Source organism: Schistocerca nitens, chromosome 4 (genome assembly GCF_023898315.1).
Source record: "Schistocerca nitens isolate TAMUIC-IGC-003100 chromosome 4, iqSchNite1.1, whole genome shotgun sequence".
NCBI lineage: Eukaryota > Metazoa > Arthropoda > Insecta > Orthoptera > Acrididae > Schistocerca > Schistocerca nitens.
Window position 1 is genome coordinate 314,167,688 of NC_064617.1, and position 20,587 is coordinate 314,188,274.

Here is a 20,587-nt window from a genome sequence, read left to right on the forward strand (position 1 = left end):
ACACGTGAACAGATACAATCTTAAAGATCTTTATCTAAATCGCTTGTGCCTTGGAGTATGTTAGTCGTAGCTATGAGGTGTCATAAAGAGTCTATCTCTCAGCATATCTCATACGCCAGAGTTTCTTCTACAACTGGGGTGGCTGATGTAAGTGGGTCACAGGCCTATATGCAGTATTGGCGAACACAAAAACTTGTAAGTTTTTATTAGGTGTGGCACAGCACACTCGACTGTTGGTCCCAGCCCAACCTTCGGCTGGCACCAATGTAGGTATATCTCGGCATTGTCCTGCTGGAGACATGTCTCAAGTAGGGGGTGCTCTGTCTGCCCTGTAAGGCCATGGGCCTGTGTGGCAAGATTTACTAAGGCATGGGCTCGCCGCCACTTGCTTTCAACTTCAAACTAAGAACGATTAACTTTCTAAAGTCTCGCTCAAGTTGCGTAACGTTGTAACAAAATCTTTATGAAAAATAGGTGAGAGAGTAACTTCTCTCTCTCAACATCTCACAGAAATGTAAACAACAAATAAATGGGTGTAAACTATGTTACACCAAAAAATTGAAGAGTCAAGACTTCCAAACCAACTTCTGAAATGTTAAAAACATAAGTTTTGATGGAGCACAGAGAAACTGCGTGATTGTGAAATTGCCACGTCCATTTGATGCAGCTTATGTGACAAACTATATAATGTTTTCATCATTTCCTTGCGAAAGATCACATTCACATTCATACGAACACTTATATCAGACAAGGAGGCATATTTCACTCACCAGCCATACAAATTAGGCACGTCGAGAGCAGATTCCTATCATACGACACACTTACTGTTACTAATACCGTGTATGACACATCAGACGTGTTTACCGGTGGAGGTCTCAGTTGACCTGTCACCCGTTCATCAAATGTTTGAGGTTCCCATTCGAAAACCACTTCCTTTCGACTGCTAATACAGTAGTTGTGCAGAATCAACAGTCATTATAGGCCCCTACCTTACACCTCCCTGCTGCAAAGGAAGGTTACACCTCGACATAGACACATATTTGAACAGTGGAAAAAAAAAAAATTAGTTGGGCATGGGAAGGTTTTAACATAGCTCGCTGGCGTGGCAGCCCAACACTGTAAACACTTAACGACAACCCCATATTGCCTTCCGCCTGCTCTATATTGCACTTCATATTCTTGGACCGTTCACTGTTTATCTATTTTGCTTTTTTTTTCACAGTCCAGAACACTGTCGTCCTGATTTCATGCTTGATACGTGTTCGGTTTTTGATGGGCTGTTCACTGGGCCCTCTTACAACAAAATCTGAGGTGGGTGTGCGATGGGAAGATTCCCTTGTGAAAGATACGCATTATCTGCCAGGAGGAGGAATGCTCACATGAAAGAAGCAGTAGGAGTGAAAATATTAAATCTAGACGACTAAATAAAGATATCGTGTGAGTAGGGCCTCCTCTACGGTAGAATGTTCACCGGGTGCAAGTCTTTCGATTGGACGCCACTTCAGTGACTTGCGCGACGATAGGAATGAAATGATTATGATTAAGACAACACAACACCCAATCCCTGAGTGGAGAATATCTCTGACCCAGGCCGGAATCGAATCCGGGCCCTTAGGATTGACATTCTTTCGCGCTGATCTCTCAGCTACCGGAAGCGGACAACTGGACGACTCATGTCACAAAAATGGAAGAGGACACTATACCAGAGTTAATGAGTTATTATCCAGTGGTCAGAATATCTGTAGCAAGAGCGCGAAAAAGATCGAAACACTGATAATGTCAAACTAGAGGCTGTAACTGGCAAATAAGTAAGTCACCCAGAAAGGTGAGAAAGAACCAAAAGATTGATGGAGGTCGATTTAGGATTTGCGACCCTCAGCCCGCCATCCAACAATGTTAAAAGCTACTGTGCGCTGGATGCGCGATAGCTTGCAGCAATCTAGTACCTTCAGTGTTACGATAAGTATTACCAAACCATTACCATATGGATAAATCCCTTAGATGCACATTAAGGTAATTACAACGCTCTGTTAGTTCCTCTCTCCTTTCTGTAGGTTATTTCGATTGCGTATCGTCTCACCACGGAGCCCTGGCAGCTTGTCGAACTGTATCGACATCGATATTTCTTATCTTTGGCTCTAAGATGTTCCCCAGCGAGCGCAGCTCCCTCTGGCATGGCCTGGAGAGCCGGCTTGGTAGCCCCGCGATGGAGTATGACAGTTGGTTGTATGACGGTTAGTATGATTAATGGAAACATTAGTCGAGCAACCAATCTGAAAGAAGGCCTTTAGCAGCCGCCTACCTGTCCCTGTGTTGAGGTAAACTGAGGATATGCTGCGGTCATAAAAGCCTGTGTTTTGCTTGCAGTTGCGAGAAACTTCAGGATTGGATTACCGGAAACCGGTCGACTTGTCAGAAGCGAGTTTATCGGAATTTCTCGACGCTCCGGTTCTGTTTATTGGTACGGAAACCCGCGCCTCCATGGAAATTGCAGGCTGAATTGTATAAGAACTAATTCGTTTCAAAAGGGTCTGTTAAATACTTTTATTGCAACTCACTGGAAGTCGGATCTGTGAATTTTAAGTATCCGTGACGCATTTAATTTTGGTTAATGTTAGCGTCTGCCTCTAAAAGGAAGCGTGCTGTGAAGTGTGCTGGCACTGTACTTCTCATGTGTGGTTAAGTGGGAATTTCAGGAGATGGGTCCCGGATAAACTGAAAGAACCAGAGGTTGTAGAGAGTTTCAGAGAGAGCATTAGGGAATGATTGAAAAAACTGGGGAAAGAAATACAGTGGACGTAGAATGGATAGCTTTGAGAGATGAAATAGAGAAGGCAGCAAAAGGTCAAGTGGGTAAAAAGAGCAGGGATAATAGAAATCCTTGGGTAATATAAGAGAAACTGAATTTAATGGAATGGACAAGGCCAAAAAGAAATACAAACGTCCCAAAAATGAGATCGGATAGTGCAAAATGCCCCCCATGAACCATGGACCTTGCCGTTGGTGGGGAGGCTTGCGTGCCTCAGCGATACAGATGGCCGTACCGTAGGTGCAACCACAACGGAGGGGTATCTGTTGAGAGGCCAGACAAACATGTGGTTCCTGAAGAGGGGCAGCAGCCTTTTCAGTAGTTGCAGGGGCAACAGTCTGGTTGATTGACTGATCTGGCCTTGTAACATTAACCAAAACGGCCTTGCTGTGCTGGTACTGCGAACGGCTGAAAGCAAGGGGAAACTACAGCCGTAATTTTTCCCGAGGACATGCAGCTCTACTGTATTATTAAATGATGATGGCGTCCTCTTGGGTAAAATATTCCGGAGGTAAAATAGTCCCCCATTCGGATCTCCGGGCGGGGACTACTCAGGAGGACGTCGTTATCAGGAGAAAGAAAACTGGCGTTCTACGGATCGGAGCGTGGAATGTCAGATCCCTTAATCGGGCAGGTAGGTTAGAAAATTTAAAAAGGGAAATGGATAGGTTAAAGTTAGATATAGTGGGAATTAGTGAAGTTCGGTGGCAGGAGGAACAAGACTTTTGGTCTGGTGATTACAGGGTTATAAATACAAAATCAAATAGGGGTAATGCAGGAGTAGGTTTAATAATGAATAAAAAAATAGGAGTGCGGGTTAGCTACTACAAACAGCATAGTGAACGCATTATTGTGGCCAAGATAGACACAAAGCCCATGCCTACTACAGTAGTACAAGTTTATATGCCAACTAGCTCTGCAGATGATGAAGAAATAGATGAAATGTATGACGAGATAAAAGAAATTATTCAGGTAGTGAAGGGAGACGAAAATTTAATAGTCATGGGTGACTGGAATTCGTCAGTAGGAAAAGGGAGAGAAGGAAACATAGTAGGTCAATATGGATTGGGGGGAAGGAATGAAAGAGGAAGCCGCCTTGTAGAATTTTGCACAGAGCATAACTTAATCATAGCTAACACTTGGTTCAAGAATCATGAAAGGAGGCTGTATACATGGAAGAAGCCTGGAGATACTGACAGGTTTCAGATAGATTATATAATGGTAAGACAGAGATTTAGGAACCAGGTTTTAAATTGTAAGACATTTCCTGGGGCAGATGTGGATTCTGACCACAATCTATTGGTTATGAACTGCAGATTGAAACTGAAGAAACTGCAAAAAGGTGGGAATTTAAGGAGATGGGACTTGGATAAGCTGAAAGAACCAGAGGTTGTAGAGAGTTTCAGGAAGAGCATAAGGGAACAATTGACAGGAATGGGGGAAAGAAATACAGTAGAAGAAGAATGGGTAGCTCTGAGGGATGAAGTGGTGAAGGCAGCGGACGATCAAGTAGGTAAAAAGACTAGGGCTAATAGAAATCCTTGGGTAACAGAAGAAATATTGAATTTAATTGATGAAAGGAGAAAATATAAAAATGCAGTAAATGAAGCAGGCAAAAAGGAATACAAACGTCTCAAAAATGAGATCGACAGGAAGTGCAAAATGGCTAAGCAGGGATGGCTAGAGGACAAATGTAAGGATGTAGAGGCTTATCTCACTAGGGGTAAGATAGATACTGCCTATAGGAAAATTAAAGAGACCTTTGGGGAGAAGAGAACCACTTGTATGAATATCAAGAGCTCAGATGGCAACCCAGTTCTAAGCAAAGAAGGGAAAGCAGAAAGGTGGAAGGAGTATATAGAGGGTTTATACAAGGGCGATGTACTTGAGGACAATATTATGGAAATGGAAGAGGATGTAGATGAAGACGAAATGGGAGATAAGATACTGCGTGAAGAGTTTGACAGAGCACTGAAAGACCTGAGTCAAAACAAGGCCCCGGGAGTAGACAACATTCCATTAGAACTACTGATGGCCTCGGGAGAGCCAGTCATGACAAAACTCTACCATCTGGTGAGCACGATGTATGAGACAGGCGAAATACCCTCAGACTTCAAGAAGAATATAATAATTCCAATCCCAAAGAAAGCAGGTGTTGACAGATGTGAAAATTACCGAACTATCAGTTTAATAAGTCACAGCTGCAAAATACTAACGCGAATTCTTTACAGACGAATGGAAAAACTGGTAGAAGCCGACCTCGGGGAAGATCAGTTTGGATTCCGTAGAAATGTTGGAACACGTGAGGCAATACTGACCTTACGACTTATCTTGGAAGAGAGATTAAGAAAAGGCAAACCTACGTTTCTAGCATTTGTAGACTTAGAGAAAGCTTTTGACAATGTTGACTGGAATACTCTCTTTCAAATTCTGAAGGTGGCAGGGGTAAAATACAGGGAGCGAAAGGCTATTTACAATTTGTACAGAAACCAGATGGCAGTTATAAGAGTCGAGGGGCATGAAAGGGAAGCAGTGGTTGGGAAAGGAGTAAGACAGGGCTGTAGCCTCTCCCCGATGTTATTCAATCTGTATATTGAGCAAGCAGTAAAGGAAACAAAAGAAAAATTCGGAGTAGGTATTAAAATTCATGGAGAAGAAGTAAAAACTTTGAGGTTCGCCGATGACATTGTAATTCTGACAGAGACAGCAAAGGACTTGGAAGAGCAGTTGAACGGAATGGACAGTGTCTTGAAAGGAGGATATAAGATGAACATCAACAAAAGCAAAACGAGGATAATGGAATGTAGTCAAATTAAGTCGGGTGATGCTGAGGGAATTAGATTAGGAAATGAGACACTTAAAGTAGTAAAGGAGTTTTGCTATTTAGGGAGTAAAATAACCGATGATGGTCGAAGTAGAGAGGATGTAAAATGTAGACTGGCAATGGCAAGGAAAGCGTTTCTCAAGAAGAGAAATTTGTTAACATCGAATATAGATTTAGGTGTCAGGAAGTCGTTTCTGAAAGTATTTGTATGGAGTGTAGCCATGTATGGAAGTGAGACATGGACGATAACTAGTTTGGACAAGAAGAGAATAGAAGCTTTTGAAATGTGGTGCTACAGAAGAATGCTGAAGATAAGGTGGGTAGATCACGTAACTAATGAGGAGGTATTGAATAGGATTGGGGAGAAGAGAAGTTTGTGGCACAACTTGACTAGAAGAAGGGATCGGTTAGTAGGACATGTTTTGAGGCATCAAGGGATCACAAATTTAGCATTGGAGGGCAGCGTGGAGGGTAAAAATCGTAGAGGGAGACCAAGAGATGAATACACTAAGCAGATTCAGAAGGATGTAGGTTGCAGTAGGTACTGGGAGATGAAGAAGCTTGCACAGGATAGAGTAGCATGGAGAGCTGCATCAAACCAGTCTCAGGACTGAAGACCACAACAACAGTGCAAAATGGCTAAGCAGTACTGAATAGAGGACAAAAATGGTTCAAAAGGCTCTGAGCACTATGGGACTTAACATCTCAGGTGATCAGTCCCCTAGAACTTAGAACTACTTAAACCTAACTAACCTAAGGACCTCACACACATCCATCCCCGAAGCAGGATTCGAAACTGCGACCTTAGCGGTCGCGCGGTTCCAGACTGAAGCGCCTAGAACCGATCGGCCACACTGGCCGGCGTCTAGAGGACAAATGTAAGGATGTAGGCGCGTATATCACTAGGGGTAAGATAGATACTGCGTACAGGAAAATTAAAGAGACCTTTGGAGAAAAGAGAACCACTTGTATGAATAACAAGAGCTCAATTGGAAAACCAATTCTAAGTAAAGAAGGCAGAGAGGTGGAAGGAATATATTGTTTGTTTTTGTTCTGGTCTTCAGTCCTGAGACTGGTTTGATGCAACTCTACATGCTACTCTACACTGTGCAAGCTTCTTCATGTCCCAGTACCTACTGCAGCCTACATCCTTCTGAATCTGCTTAGTGTATTCATCTCCTGGTCTCCATCTACGATTTTTACCCTCCACGTTGCCCTCCAATACTAAATCGGTGATCCCTCGATGTCTCAGAACATGTACTAGCAACCGATCCCTTCTTCTAGTCAAGTTGTGCCACAAGTTCCTCTTCTCCCCAATTCTATTCAATACCTCCTCATTAGTTATGTGATCTACCCATCTAATCTTGAGCATTCTTCTGTAGCACCACATTTCGAAAGCTTCTGTTCTCTTCTCGTCTAAACTATTTATTGTCCACGTTTCACTTCCATACATGGCTACACTCCATACAAATACTTTCAGAAACTACTTCCTGACATTTGTATCTGTACTCGATGTTAACAAATTTTTCTTGTTCAGAAACGCTTTCCTTGCCATTGCCAGTCTACATTTTAGTTCCTCACTACTTCGACCATCATCAGTTATTTTGCTCCCCAAAATAGCAAAACTCCTTTACTACTGTAAGTGTCTCATTTCCTAATCTAATTCCCTCAGCATCATCCGGCTTAATTCGACTACATTCCATTATCCTCGTTTGCTTTAATTCGACCACATTCCTATATGGTCTATAAAAGGGCGATGTACTTGAGATCAATATGGAAATGGAAGAGGATGTAGTTGAAGATGAAATGGGAAGAGTTTAACAGAGCACTGAAAGGTTTAAGTCGAAATAAGGCCCCGGGTGTAGACAACTTTCCATTAGCACTACTGATAGCCTTGGGAGAGCCAGCCATGACAAAACCAGCCATGACATCTGGTGAGCAAGATGTATGAGACAGGCGAAATACCTCAGACTTCAAGAAGAATATAATATTTTCAATCCCAACGAAAGCAGGTGTTGACAGGTGTGAATATTACCGAACTATCAATTTAATACGTCACGTCTGCAAAATACCAATACGAATTCTTTACAGACGAGTGGAAAAACTGGTAGAAACCGATCTCGGGAAAGATCAGTTTGGATTCCGTAGAATTGATGGAAAACTTGAGGCACTACTGACCCTACGAGTTATCTTAGAAGATAAATTGAGGAAAGGCAAACCTACGTTTCTAGCATTTGTAGATCTAGAGAAAGCTTTTGACAGTGTTGACTGGAACACTCTCTTGAAATTCTGAAGGTGGCAGGGGTTAAATACAGGGAGCGAAAATGCTATTTACAACTTTTACAGAAACCAGATGTCAATTATAAGAGTCGAGGGGCATGAAATGGAAGCAGTGGTTGGTAATGGAGTGAGACAGGGTTGTAGCCTATCCCCGATGTTATTCAATCTATGTATTGAGCAAGCAGTAAAGAAAATAAAAGAAAAATTTAGATTAGGAATTAAAATCCATGGAGAAGAAATAAAAAATTGAGGTTTGCCGAGGACATTGTAATTCTGTCAGACAGCAAAGGACCTGGAAGAGCAGCTGAACGGAATGGACAGTGTCTTGAAAGGAGGATTTAAGATGACCATCAACAGAAGCAAAACGAGGATAATGGAATGTAGTCGAATTAAATGGGATGATGCTGCGGGAATTAGATTAGGAAATGAGAGGCTTGAAGTAGTAAATGAGTTTTGCTATTTGGGGAGCAAAATAACTGATGATGGTCGAAGTAGAGAGGATATAAAATGTAGACTGGCAATGGCAAGGAAAGCTTTTATGAAGAAGAAAAACTTGGTAACATCGAGTATAGATGTAAGTATCAGGTTGGTTGGTTGGTTTTCGGGAAGGAGACCAGACAGCGTGGTCATCGGTCTCATCGGATTGGGGAAGGATGGGGAAGGAAGTCGGCCGTGCCCTTTCAGAGGAACCATCCCGGCATTTGCCTGGAGTGATTTAGGTAAATCACGGAAAACCTAAATCAGGATGGCCGGACGCGGGATTGAACCGTCGTCCTCCCGAATGCGAGTCCAGTGTCTAACCACTGCGCCACCTCGCTCGGTGTAAGTATCAGGAATACTTTCCTTAAAGTATTTGTATGGAGTGTAGCCATGTATGGAAGTAAAACGTGGACGATAAATAGTTTAGACAAGAAGAGAATAGAAGCTTTTGAAATGTGGTGCTGCAGAAGAATGCTGAAGATTAGAGGGGTAGATCACGTAACTAATGAGGAGGTCCTGAATAGAATTGGGGAGAAGATAAATTTGTGACACAACTTGACTAGAAGAAGGGATCGGTTGGTAGGACATGTTCTGCGGCATCAAGGGATCGTCAGTTTAGCTTTGGAGAGCAGGGTGGAGAGGAAATATCGTAAAGGGAGACCGAGAGATGAATAAACTAAGCAGATTCAGAAGGATGTAGGTTGCAGTAGGTACTTGGCGATGAAGAAGTTTGCACAGGATAGAGTAGCATGGAGAGCTATATCAAACCAGTCTTTGGACTGAAGACCACAACAACAACAAAAAGTGCTTCTACCTGCCTGCTATTAATTCTCGCCTTCCTTGAGGCAAATAAGTATCAGCCGATATCAGTTCTGGCGCACGGCATTGATCGATGTTCAATATTATCACAGATTTCCATTGACTTTACGCGAATGTTATCAGGCTTAGTTTTAAGAAACGTGTGACGTACTTTTAATTTGTACAGTACATTTTGGATAAATGCTGTGCTCAATTTGAGGTAGTTGTTTGGGGAAATATTAACCGTCTTTCTGGACTTGGCTCGACTGTGTCTTATTCATTGAGGCTAATTTAATGCACGTTCTGCTTCAGGTCATATATGTCGTGTCATTTTGTTTAAGAAGTTTGTATGGAAATTCTAATTTTTTTAAGGACACACTTGACCTGGACTGTGTACCTGCACAGGAGCTGTAGAATTTAAGGCACCTGGTTCGAGGAGGATCTGGTATACCTATCTAGTTCTGAGATTTCCATAAGGCAACTGTACGTGGTGTCTTAACCAGTTAGAAGATTTAAGTTTTAGACTATAGCTCCGTAAGAAATTGCGTTAACCATTGGGAGCGTAATCATTATTTGTTATAATCTCGGTTGTGACTTGAGCTTTCACTTATTGGAATTTGTTTGTGGTACAGGGAATTTTGTTAAGACTGCTTACGGTTTGGCATCGGTGCTGTTTACCGATCCTTGTGAGACCCACTCTTTCTGGAGTCCAGTCAACTTAAACAGCCGCCTGTTTAAGTGATTCTGTGTACAAGCCTCTGGCAGCGAAAGCTCGCGTTGCCCGTCTTCTGCAGTGTTATTTCTTCCAAGTACAAAAATGGTTCAAATGGCTCGAAGCACTATGGGACTTAACTTCTAAGGTCATCAGTCCCCTAGATGGTTCAAATGGTTCAAATGGCTCTGAGCACTATGGGACTCAACTACTGTGGTCATCAGTCCCCTAGAACTTAGAACTACTTAAACCTAACTAACCTAAGGACATCACACACATCCATGCCCGAGGCAGGATCGAACCTGCGGCCGTAGCGGCCGCGCGGTTCCTGACTGTAGCGTCTATAACCGCTCGGCCACACCGGCTGGCTCTTCCGAGTACAGGCGTAAGTTTTAATGCAGCTGTTTAAAGTTAAGGTGAAATTTTAGAGCAGTTGGTTTATTGAAAAGTGGTTCCCTTTTTATAGCCTTATTGCTTCAAGTTATTTTAACATTGTACTGGTGGTTGAGATCACAACGGTCATTCTTATTTAATGTAAATTTTAATTATTTGAAAAGTATTGTGCAACCCTGTAAGCCTTGCTACCATGTCTGTGTTATATGGCTGATTCAGTTTTATTAAATTTATTTATTGGTATCTTCTGCTCATGAAGTTATGGTAATTTTTCTGGCTGTTTAAATTTTTATTGTAGCTTATTATTATCCTTTAATGTTTTGGTTTGGCAAACAATGATTGCGTGCGAGTTATAATTGACATTTTTTGCCATCACTGATTATTGTTCAGTGTTCAAACTAATCGTTGTTTAGTGATTTCTTAATTGTATTTAATGTATTTCACCCTGTCCAAAGTAACTTTGTATGTTGTAACTGTGAATGAATTGTGCCAAATCCGCATTGGTACAGCCCTTTTTCGTTTTCCTTCCAGCGCAAATCAAGAGGCTGTATTTTCACATTTCAACCATAGCAAAGTGTAGCTCATGCTTGCTCGTGCTACATTCGTGAGAGGCTATATATATTTGTATCCGTACCTTGGCTAAAAGGCCGGGGTCCTGTAATAACCTCGTGTGGCTGTAGAAGCCGCCGGGCCTTGCGTCACCGAAATACGTTCGTCCTGTGAAGTGGTAATCGTGGAGCCGCTGTTTAAATACTGGTTTCCGCCAGTCACGACTAGATGAACGCTACGTTTTGTTTACATTAGGGTCGACGCGACGCATGCTCAAAGATACCGTCATATTAGGCTTTCTGTCGGTTCAGTACGATAACTAAACATGAATATGGAGCAACGGAAGCTGCGTTACGTCGTGCGGTTAATTCAAATGTGATAGCCATTTTTTTTTCTTTTCTAGCACCGATTACACTGAGGTGACAAAAGTCATGGGGTAGCAGTATGCGAACTACGGGAATTAATAGGCTTCGAACGTGGAATGATAATTGGAGCTAGACGCATGGAACATTAGATATCGGAAATCGTTAAGTAATTCAATTCTCAGAGACTCACAGTGCCATGAGAGCGCTGGGAATACCAAGTTTCGTGCACCAAGGACAGCGCAGTGGGCAACGGCCTTCACTTAACGACCGAGAGCAATGGAGTTTGCGTAGAGTTGTCAGTGCTAACCGACATGTAACACTGTGTTAAATAACCTCAGAAATCAATGTGAGACATGCAACTATCATATCTGTTAGGACAGGGTGGCGAAATTAGGTGTTAACGAACAATGACAGCAGACAACCATAGGGAGTACCTTCGCTAACAGCACGTGACCATATCGGTTGGACCCTAGACGACTGGAAAACAGTGTCTTCTTCGGCTGAGTCCCATTTTCAGTTGCTAAGCGCTGGAGGTACTGTTCTAAGCCATGCACCCAAATTGTCAATGAAGTACTTTGCAAGCTGATGGTGACTCCATATTGATGTGAGCTGTGTTTACACGGAATGTACTGGGTTCTCTAACAAATAACTTCCGGGAATTCAGCCAGGTAACACTTTCAGCGACCGCCGATATTTCGGCGGGAGAACACCCCGCCATTTTCAAGGCAAACTGCAACGGACAGGCGGCGTACATGCAAATTTAATACCTCGGTTCTGCGACAGAAGCAGGAAAGATAACACACACACTGAACACTAGTGCCACCAAAGATGACCAAAGTCAGAGCTATCGATAGTGAGACTATGAATTCACAGGTGAGGCAGCATTGACTCTGTTCCTCTGTTTTTTGACAAGGGAGAGAGCCGGATTCCAAACAGAGTTTAAACAGAAACCTCCATCCCTGTTAACGAGGTTGCTCGCTAGTTTAATCTCAACTGCCTCCCTAATGACACTGTCCCAATAGCTGGACGTGCATGCCAATATCTCGGTGTTATTATATAACATGGGGTGACCAGTATCCAAGCAATGTTCGGCAATAGCAGATCTATTTGGCTGCTGTAATCGTGTGTGCCGTTTATGCTGAAAGTGTTACCTGGCTGAATTCCCGGAAGTTATTTGAAAGTTGTATACGCCAGGAGAAACTCAGGTCTCACATGGGTTCTCTAATCCGATGAACCGATGGTTGACTGGAAGTGGTTGTATTAGGCTACTTGGAGACCAATTGCAGCCGCTCATGGGCTTCGTGTTCCTAAAAAGCTGTGGAATATTTTTGGGTGGCAATTTACCATGTCACCTGTCCACAGTTGTTCGTGGTTGGTTTGAAGAACAGTCTGGACAATTAAAAAAAAGTTATAGGACAGTCAGTTCGTTCACAAAATTCTGCACCGGCAATAATTTGTCAGTTATGGATGGCTATAAAGGCAGCGTTCTTCAATATTTCGGCAGGAGACTTACGACTGGCTAAGTCCATGTCTCGTCGATCTGCTGCACTACTCCAGGCGAAAGGAGGTCCCACACGATATTAGGAGGTTCGTTATGACTTTCGACTCCTCAGCGTAAAAGTATGGTGAAAATCCGATAAAGTTTTGCGCAGAATTGTTGCGCAGTGTCTCTGGTACGCCCGTCGACTACACCACGTCGCACACAGAAGATAAAATACGAGACGAGCGCATAAGTATGCATATAGACACTCGTATTTCCCTCGCAAATTTTGCGAGTGGAATCGAAAAGAAAATGACTAGTACTGTCACAGGGTACTCTCTACGCTTGCAGTACGGTGATATATGGATTATGTACAGGGTGACAATTACAGGATTATATAAAATAAAATCGCTATAACTTCTGAACGGTTGGCGTTAGGACCTTCAAACTGCACAGTTGACCGCGGAACATGATGGGAATTAGTGTGCGCGGTATGGTTTGATTTAGCGACGAAGCCCACTTTCTTTTGGGTGGGTTCATCAATAAGCAAAACTGGCATATTTGGGAACTGAGAATCCGCATTTCGCCATCGCATTTGGTGTGCAAGGTCCAGTGACGGAATAGTCAGTGCGGTATTCCTTGATGGCACGGTGACTACCGAACGGTACGTGAAGGCTTTGGAAGAAGATTTCATCCCTATTATCCAAAGTGACCATGATTTCGATAAGATGTGTTTCATGCAAGACGGAACTAGGCCCCATCCAAGCAGGAGAATATCTTGGAGGAGCACTTTCGGGAGCGTGTTCTGGCTCTGGGGTACCCAGAGATCACTGGCATGGGCCTAGATGGCCGCCGTATTCTCCGGATCTGAACACGTGCAACTCGTTTTTATGGGGCTATATTAAAGGTGTACAGCAATAACCGCAAAACCATTGCTGAACTGAAAACAAACATTCGGGAAATCATCGAGAGTATCGATGTTCCGACACTTCAGCGTGTCATGCAAATTTCCGCTATTCGTCTGCACCACAACATTACCAATTATTGCAGGCATAACGAACATATCACAACCCAGTTTCAGATATCTGTGGTGACGTTCAATGTTGATGCTTCAAATGGCTCTGAGCACTATGGGAGTTAACATCTGAGGTCATTAGTCCCCTAGAACTTAGAACTACATAAACCTAACTAACCTATGGACATCACACACATCCATGCCGGAGGCACGATTCGAACCTGCGACCGTAGCTGTCGCCCGGTTCCATAATGAAGCGACTAGAACTGCTAGGCCACACCGGCCGGCTTGCATGTTGAATTAAGTGCGCTCACGCCGCAGTTTGTAACTAATTTGCGTTTTCTTCATATAGTTTAATAAATGTCACCCTCTATACAGATGTACATGTAGATGCAAACGGGTTTTTGCTTTAATCCATCGTCCTCTGGATGTTATGTGGAAAGAATGAGAGTTGAGTTTCAGTGTCCAATGTTTCAGGAAACCTTGTTGCTTGGCATGGATGAGGTCACTGTGTTGGATTTCCCTTATTACATTTGAGCTCAGATGTTCTACGAGTCTTTAACGGTTGAAGTGAATGGCGCTGGGCAGTACCGTAGAATCTGGAATTGTGTCTGAACTAGTGCTGTGATGAGTTCTGGCGATTACAGCTGCTTCTCAAAGCCACTGATACTTTTATGTACAGCATTCAACTACGCAGTGATGCGAGAATTGTGCTGGGATAGTTGTATCTTCCATTGTGAAAGGACATTCGATAATGGAGCTGCTTGTTTCCATTATACTTTACTGTCCTCAAGTTTAGGTCCCGTATCATCCGTGACTGTCTGGCCACTATGGTGGCAGTGCAAGCCTTTACACATGACCAGAATTTCTTAGGGTTTAGTGGAGATTTTCCGCAAGATCCTGCTACAATCGTCAATGACGCCTTCAAGCACGCCTCTTTAGACAGCTATATGCATTTTGTTCAGTTTCTTAGTTGCAGCCTTACTTTTGTTTTAAGTTGTTTCGAAGTAGTCACTGTTTCCTTAATAATTTTTTCACAAAGACTGTCTACCATAGAGGATGCGTCTCGTCATAAACCCAGTGGTCAGTTCTGAGCGACAGTAGCTGATAAACATGCCTAGAGTAATAGTGTCTTCCGCCAAGCGTTAAGTGTGTGCTGTCATTCTGATTTCATGAGGCCCACGAAGCGCAACTACCATGCCTGGCAGCAAGGTGCTGCGATATTGCAAGAACTCATTGCAGCTGTAACAAATACGCCCCTGCGGCGTTTTCAATGGGAAGTGTTCGCTCAGTCATCATATCCCGAACGTTGTTCCCTCTGATTCTCGTCTCTTTGCTCACGTTATCCACTGGCTATGAAGACGACTGTCATCGATGAAGAGAGTACTGGAAAGTTGGTACATCGGAGAAACGACTATGTAGAGAAGTAGCTGCAAGGTGTAGCTAATTGTTGCAAACAGAACATTTTTTTTTTTAGCACTGGTTTCCATTCTGGACCGTTCGGACCTTGGAAAAAGTAACCTTCTGTACAGCAGTCGAATCATTGTTTCGGCTGAATTTTAAACCGACTGTCATTGACAAGACCAGGCACTCGTGTCCGGTTGCTGTCCCACACAAGCTAAATATTACGTGCGCCACCCCCCGCTCCCCTCCCTCGCCCACCCACTTCGGTTTTCAACAAAAGATATTTCATTTGACGCCCAAACTCCCTTCCTTCCTCCCTCATACATTAGCTGTCGTTCCTTGGGCTCTCGTTAAGATGTATAAAAGCAAATATAGATCCAGTGAGCGTAAACATTGGTAGTTATAGCTGCTAGTTGCGATACACCCTATGATGAAATGCTGCACTAGGGACGCCTCTGGCACTTTCTAAGCTTAGCGCTCCAAGCGGCCGCTTGTGTCGCTTGGGCCTTAAGCAGGCTTTAATTAGGGTCTTTTCACGACCAGTGTCCCTACACCATGTCACATGACTACAAGAGGCGCGCCATTTTTGTAGACAAGCTGATCAGTTGGCGTCGCTACATCATTACATCGGGTTTTTAATCAAGCGGCACGTCCGAACGTGATAGCACCTTTCCGCCATTCTGTCGCGTTTCCAAGTAGTCCCATATTACTGCTTTGCCTCTAAAAGCCACTGGCGTATGGAAACCGCCTCATTACCATGACGTAAGTTAGCGGTAGAGAATCACGGGACCTCCTGGTAGCGGCTCTGCGCCATCTACACCGCTCATAAGCGACCACTGTGATCAAGTGAGAGAGTGCCCAAAATTTTGTGCGTTGCATTTACCACTTTGTCCATCTTAGACTAATTTACTGCAGAAATATATAGTCTGAAATCTTATGGTTGTCATTGCGGAATTACCTGACGAAGTAAAAATGTTGCATTGTTACAGATTATTAATAATTCCGAAATGCATTGCCGAAAGTCCAATTATCTCTTCTAAGTTATGTGGAATAATTCCGTCTCCATATCTGCTCAAAATGTTCTAAATTTTTTACGCAACATGAGACATAGTGGCTCAGTTGCAGAATGGCATTTTATGAATTACTGAAAAAGCGGACGTGCTACTGTGATGCTGAAATTTGAATATGCACACTTTTCCATGTCAGTGTTAAATTTCTTAGTGGGGAAGTTTTCATGTTGTCGGATTATCTCCTACATCTGGTTTCAGTGTTGTGCAGGGTGCAGATACATCCTCGGTCCGGCACATCTCCTGTTCCTGGACCCTTTATATGCGACGGTGGTGCCACCGAGAGGGAGACGCTGTGCGGGATGAGGCAGCAGGGTTTGTTCGGCTCCCAATGTGTCTGGCCTGGTAACGGAAGGTGGGGTTTCGGCACGAAATACAGTAATGCTGTTGGGAGACATAACCCTATTTGGATAGGCTTTGGCTTGGCGCTGATAATATGGACGGAATGGGAAATGACTATCAGACTATTGCATCAATTTTGGAGCTGAAATTCATGGAAGAGGAGCGGTACTTCTGCCTGGATCTGTAACTGAGTTTTACGGTATGTTCTTCGGTGATGAAGTGTTGAGTGTGTTAAAGTGTACCATCTGTTATTCGTCCGTTGCTTTCGTGAGCTGTAAGTGTCCGTATTTATCGGGCATACCCGAACGTTATTTCCAATAACTTAGTAGAGATACTCAAGGGCGGGGCCTCCGTTGTGGGTGTGTGAATATCATTCAGTAATAGCTGTTACCACTTTGTGCGCATTTTGTACAAGGGTCTAAGACTATTTAATCTTACGTTGTCTGAGACTCTTGTAACTATGAAACTTAAGATCACACTGTTTCTCATTAATGTACAATTATTTCTAGAACTAAAATACTTTCTTTACAGGTTGTCTGAGGCCTTGTTCTGTTATCATCTACGGCGTCCTTGCGCATCTGAATTGCAAATGGTGTCGCAGAGACGTAGTTGAATATTTCGCCGTCCTGTAAACGGCACTAGATGTACACTGAAGCGCCGGATTTAGTCTTGGAGCTGGAAGAGCTGATGAATACTATACTGTCGGCTGCCATTGCATTAGTCTTAGCTGCTTCTGCCAGTTACTTAATTTTTTGCTGAATGACAACTCCATTATTACTTATTGGTGTATACTCTTCCATGTAATTATTCTGGAGCTGTTTGTTTGTAACAGTAAATTATCGTCTGAGTCCAGCTTCTATCAGTAAACATCTGTGAATGTGTTTTATGCTGCGGAATTAATTTATATATGGCAACAGGTAAATTAATTGGTTTAGGTAGTCCCTGATTCCTTTTCAATCTTTTGATTAATTCAGTTCTGTGATTTTGTTAACTATCTGTTTTGGGTATTCAGTCAAGTACTAGCTACATTACGGTTCTATTTAATTAAATGGCGTTTAAGTATCAAAATCTTGAAGTAACTTTCATCATTTATGGTTTACTGTCATTAACCTGTTTTGTACACAGATTTGTGTTCTTTACCTTTCTTAAAATTCAGGAAAATCTTCAGCTGCGCTGTCCCTCTATTTAAATCAGTTTTTTTTTTCTTTTTTGTGCATTGCAGTTGAGCTAAGATTTAATTGTAAGAGGTTTTAATTATTTTTGAAGAGTTGCTTTTGTGAATTATGATGCTTTGATCAAGAAAAAGAACGTAAATGTTGGCTGTGGTCAGTAATACAATGTGCATTTCAAATATCTTGGCTTTAACAAATGTATCAAAGCGTTATTCTGCACCTTATCTATGCACGTACTTGGTACAATATTAGTGATTTCACAATATGACCAAATTTATTCTTTTCACCTTCGTGGCCGGCTGTCCTTTCTGTGTCCAAGGTTGTCAGCTCTCTCCCTTAGGAGGGAAGCCGTGCACGCCATCCGTTTGTTGTTGTATTTTCAATGTTGGTGTGTCGTAGTTTCTGAAGCCGGAATGAGGCTAGTTATTTTTCCCTTTTTTTACATTATACATACAAATACACAACAAAAGCAAATATTTTTCTGTCTCTTTTGTTTTTAAATCACATATAAGCGACCATATTTTTTTTTATTTTTCTCCACATCACTTATACATAAATATATCAATATAGCACATTACATATCGTCATTAAATAATAAATCTGACAGAAAACACACAGTCTTACAAAATTCTTGTTTAACTTTTGCTTGTGTGATATATAACAGTAATTTCTTACGTACTAAGCGATTTTTGCGTTACCTTGCATTATCTTTGATATCTGCGTGGTGATGGCATAGGCAACGCAGCTCTTTCCTCGTTACCTACAAACGTTACGGAGCCTTCATCACGCTCCTCACTATTTCCTCTGCTTGACCGAACAGGTCGTCTACTACGAATGCGAGTCATTTCCGACACTTCACATGTGTTTACTATGGTCATACCCACACGCACTGCCACAACTATCATCGCGCATGCCTTTCCACAAGTACTTAAAGCAATGTCTCGAACATCTGCAGTATCTATGCGAACAACATATAAACATAATGGTAAACGTTACAGCTCCTAGGTAAGACCAAACCAATAATGATACCGAGGTATTTATGAGAAACTATGCCTCCTGGAAAGCTACTTCCTCTTCTATTCCTGTTATTTTGTGACCTTATACTTTAAGATCATTTAAATTTTGTATTACATGTTCCAACGGAATGTCTAACTTTAACTCGTAAATGCACCTATTTTCTTATTTATTACACACCAATCAGTCTCTATATCCATATTTAAAGCTGGCAGTATGTCTTCACTGGTCACATTAATTCTTGTATGTTTGGACTGTATGAACATCTGAGTTCCACACCATTTACATTTTCCATAAAATGTTACTCTATCAATAAATTTGCCAAGTACATCTGTTGGCTTGTTGCCATTACACAAAATTGTCAAGCCTTCCTCTTTTGGAGTAACGATTAACCATTGGTTCGGAATCAGAGGAGTCCAAACACTGTCATTTAGTTTCGCAAACTTCTTGATACAATCTGTGGTAATTTCCCTTACGTGTTGCAGCATCCTTGCTTCACATATTTCGAGAGCATATGTGGACATTAAAACAAACTTCTGTTTACATATGTTGGGAACGCGATCTATCTCTTTGCATAAGAGTTCATCGATACGAACTGCATTGTGCCACTTGGATTCATAAAATAATAAAGAATCTTTTCTGGCTCAATGTACATGAATAAACCTTGGTTTCCATCAACTTCAGAAGGTAGGGTAACAATTTATACAGATTAAACAGTTCGTTTTCTGCTAATGGCATATACAGTACATAACTTAGTATACAGCCAGACAAAAAGGCATCAACACCAATTCGCGTAATAACTGGTATCCGCTCTGTTCCGTGAAAGCAGTTGGGAATATCTTGTCTTTAATATCATCTTGAATTAAATGCAAGTACATAACTGTTTGCACTGGATTAATTATCTGAGTTTCAAGTATTCCTTACTGAGCATTTACTATGGCAGACATTAGCGTCTCTGTAAATCGATACCAACTGTAGTTCATTGACAGTAGTGATCACAGCTAAGTGTTGTATCTTTTGATCAGTACTGTTAGCATATTCATTCATGTACCTATGGAGCTTTTCATTATTTTTAACAATCATTTCCTCGTTACGCGCAAGGCTATGATTGAAACTTCTCAAAGCTGCTTTTACTTCTGTTAATTGTGCTTTGGTCAACTTAAGCAATTGCCTCTGTTCATCTTCAATTGAATCAATTTTTGATTTGAAATAAGAGGCATCCTATTCATATAATGTCCCAAACAATATTTTACTAATTTCACCCACAAAATATAAGACACGTAGTTTCCTATGTACCTCATGTCTGGTTAACTGTCCAAATAGATCTTGAGAATTCTGGATATTTTTGACATAACATTCTAAGGCTTGCTCCGCACCTGTTCACTCTTGATAACTTATTCTGTTTACAGTATCCTACCGATAAATGTGCGAGTCTCTCTGGCTCATCAGCTGCTCCCTGAAGTTTTCCCAGATTAATATAACGTGATTTTCCACGACATCACTTTAAATTTGTATCTTTCCAATACTGCCATAATATAAGCCGATCTGTGAAGCAAACTTCTCTATGCTAAAATCTTGAAATTGTCCAAGTTTGTACACTTCGGGAATACAGCTCACCAGGTGGAACACTCCAGACAGTTTCCTCATCTGAATCTCAAGAAAAGTTCTAGTTCAGCAGAATTCCTTTAACCTGTTGGCAAGCACAATTAAGATTTTTTTCTCTTTAAATGAATGACCATATTTGGGACCTTTGTCGTTACTACAGTGTATGGGCGACGCCACTGCGTGTCTAGCTAACGGCTTCTGTAACTTCTAATGCTTTCATCTAACAATAAGACTTGATCACCTGTTTTAAAATCTTTCGGATTCTGGTCTCTGTCGCA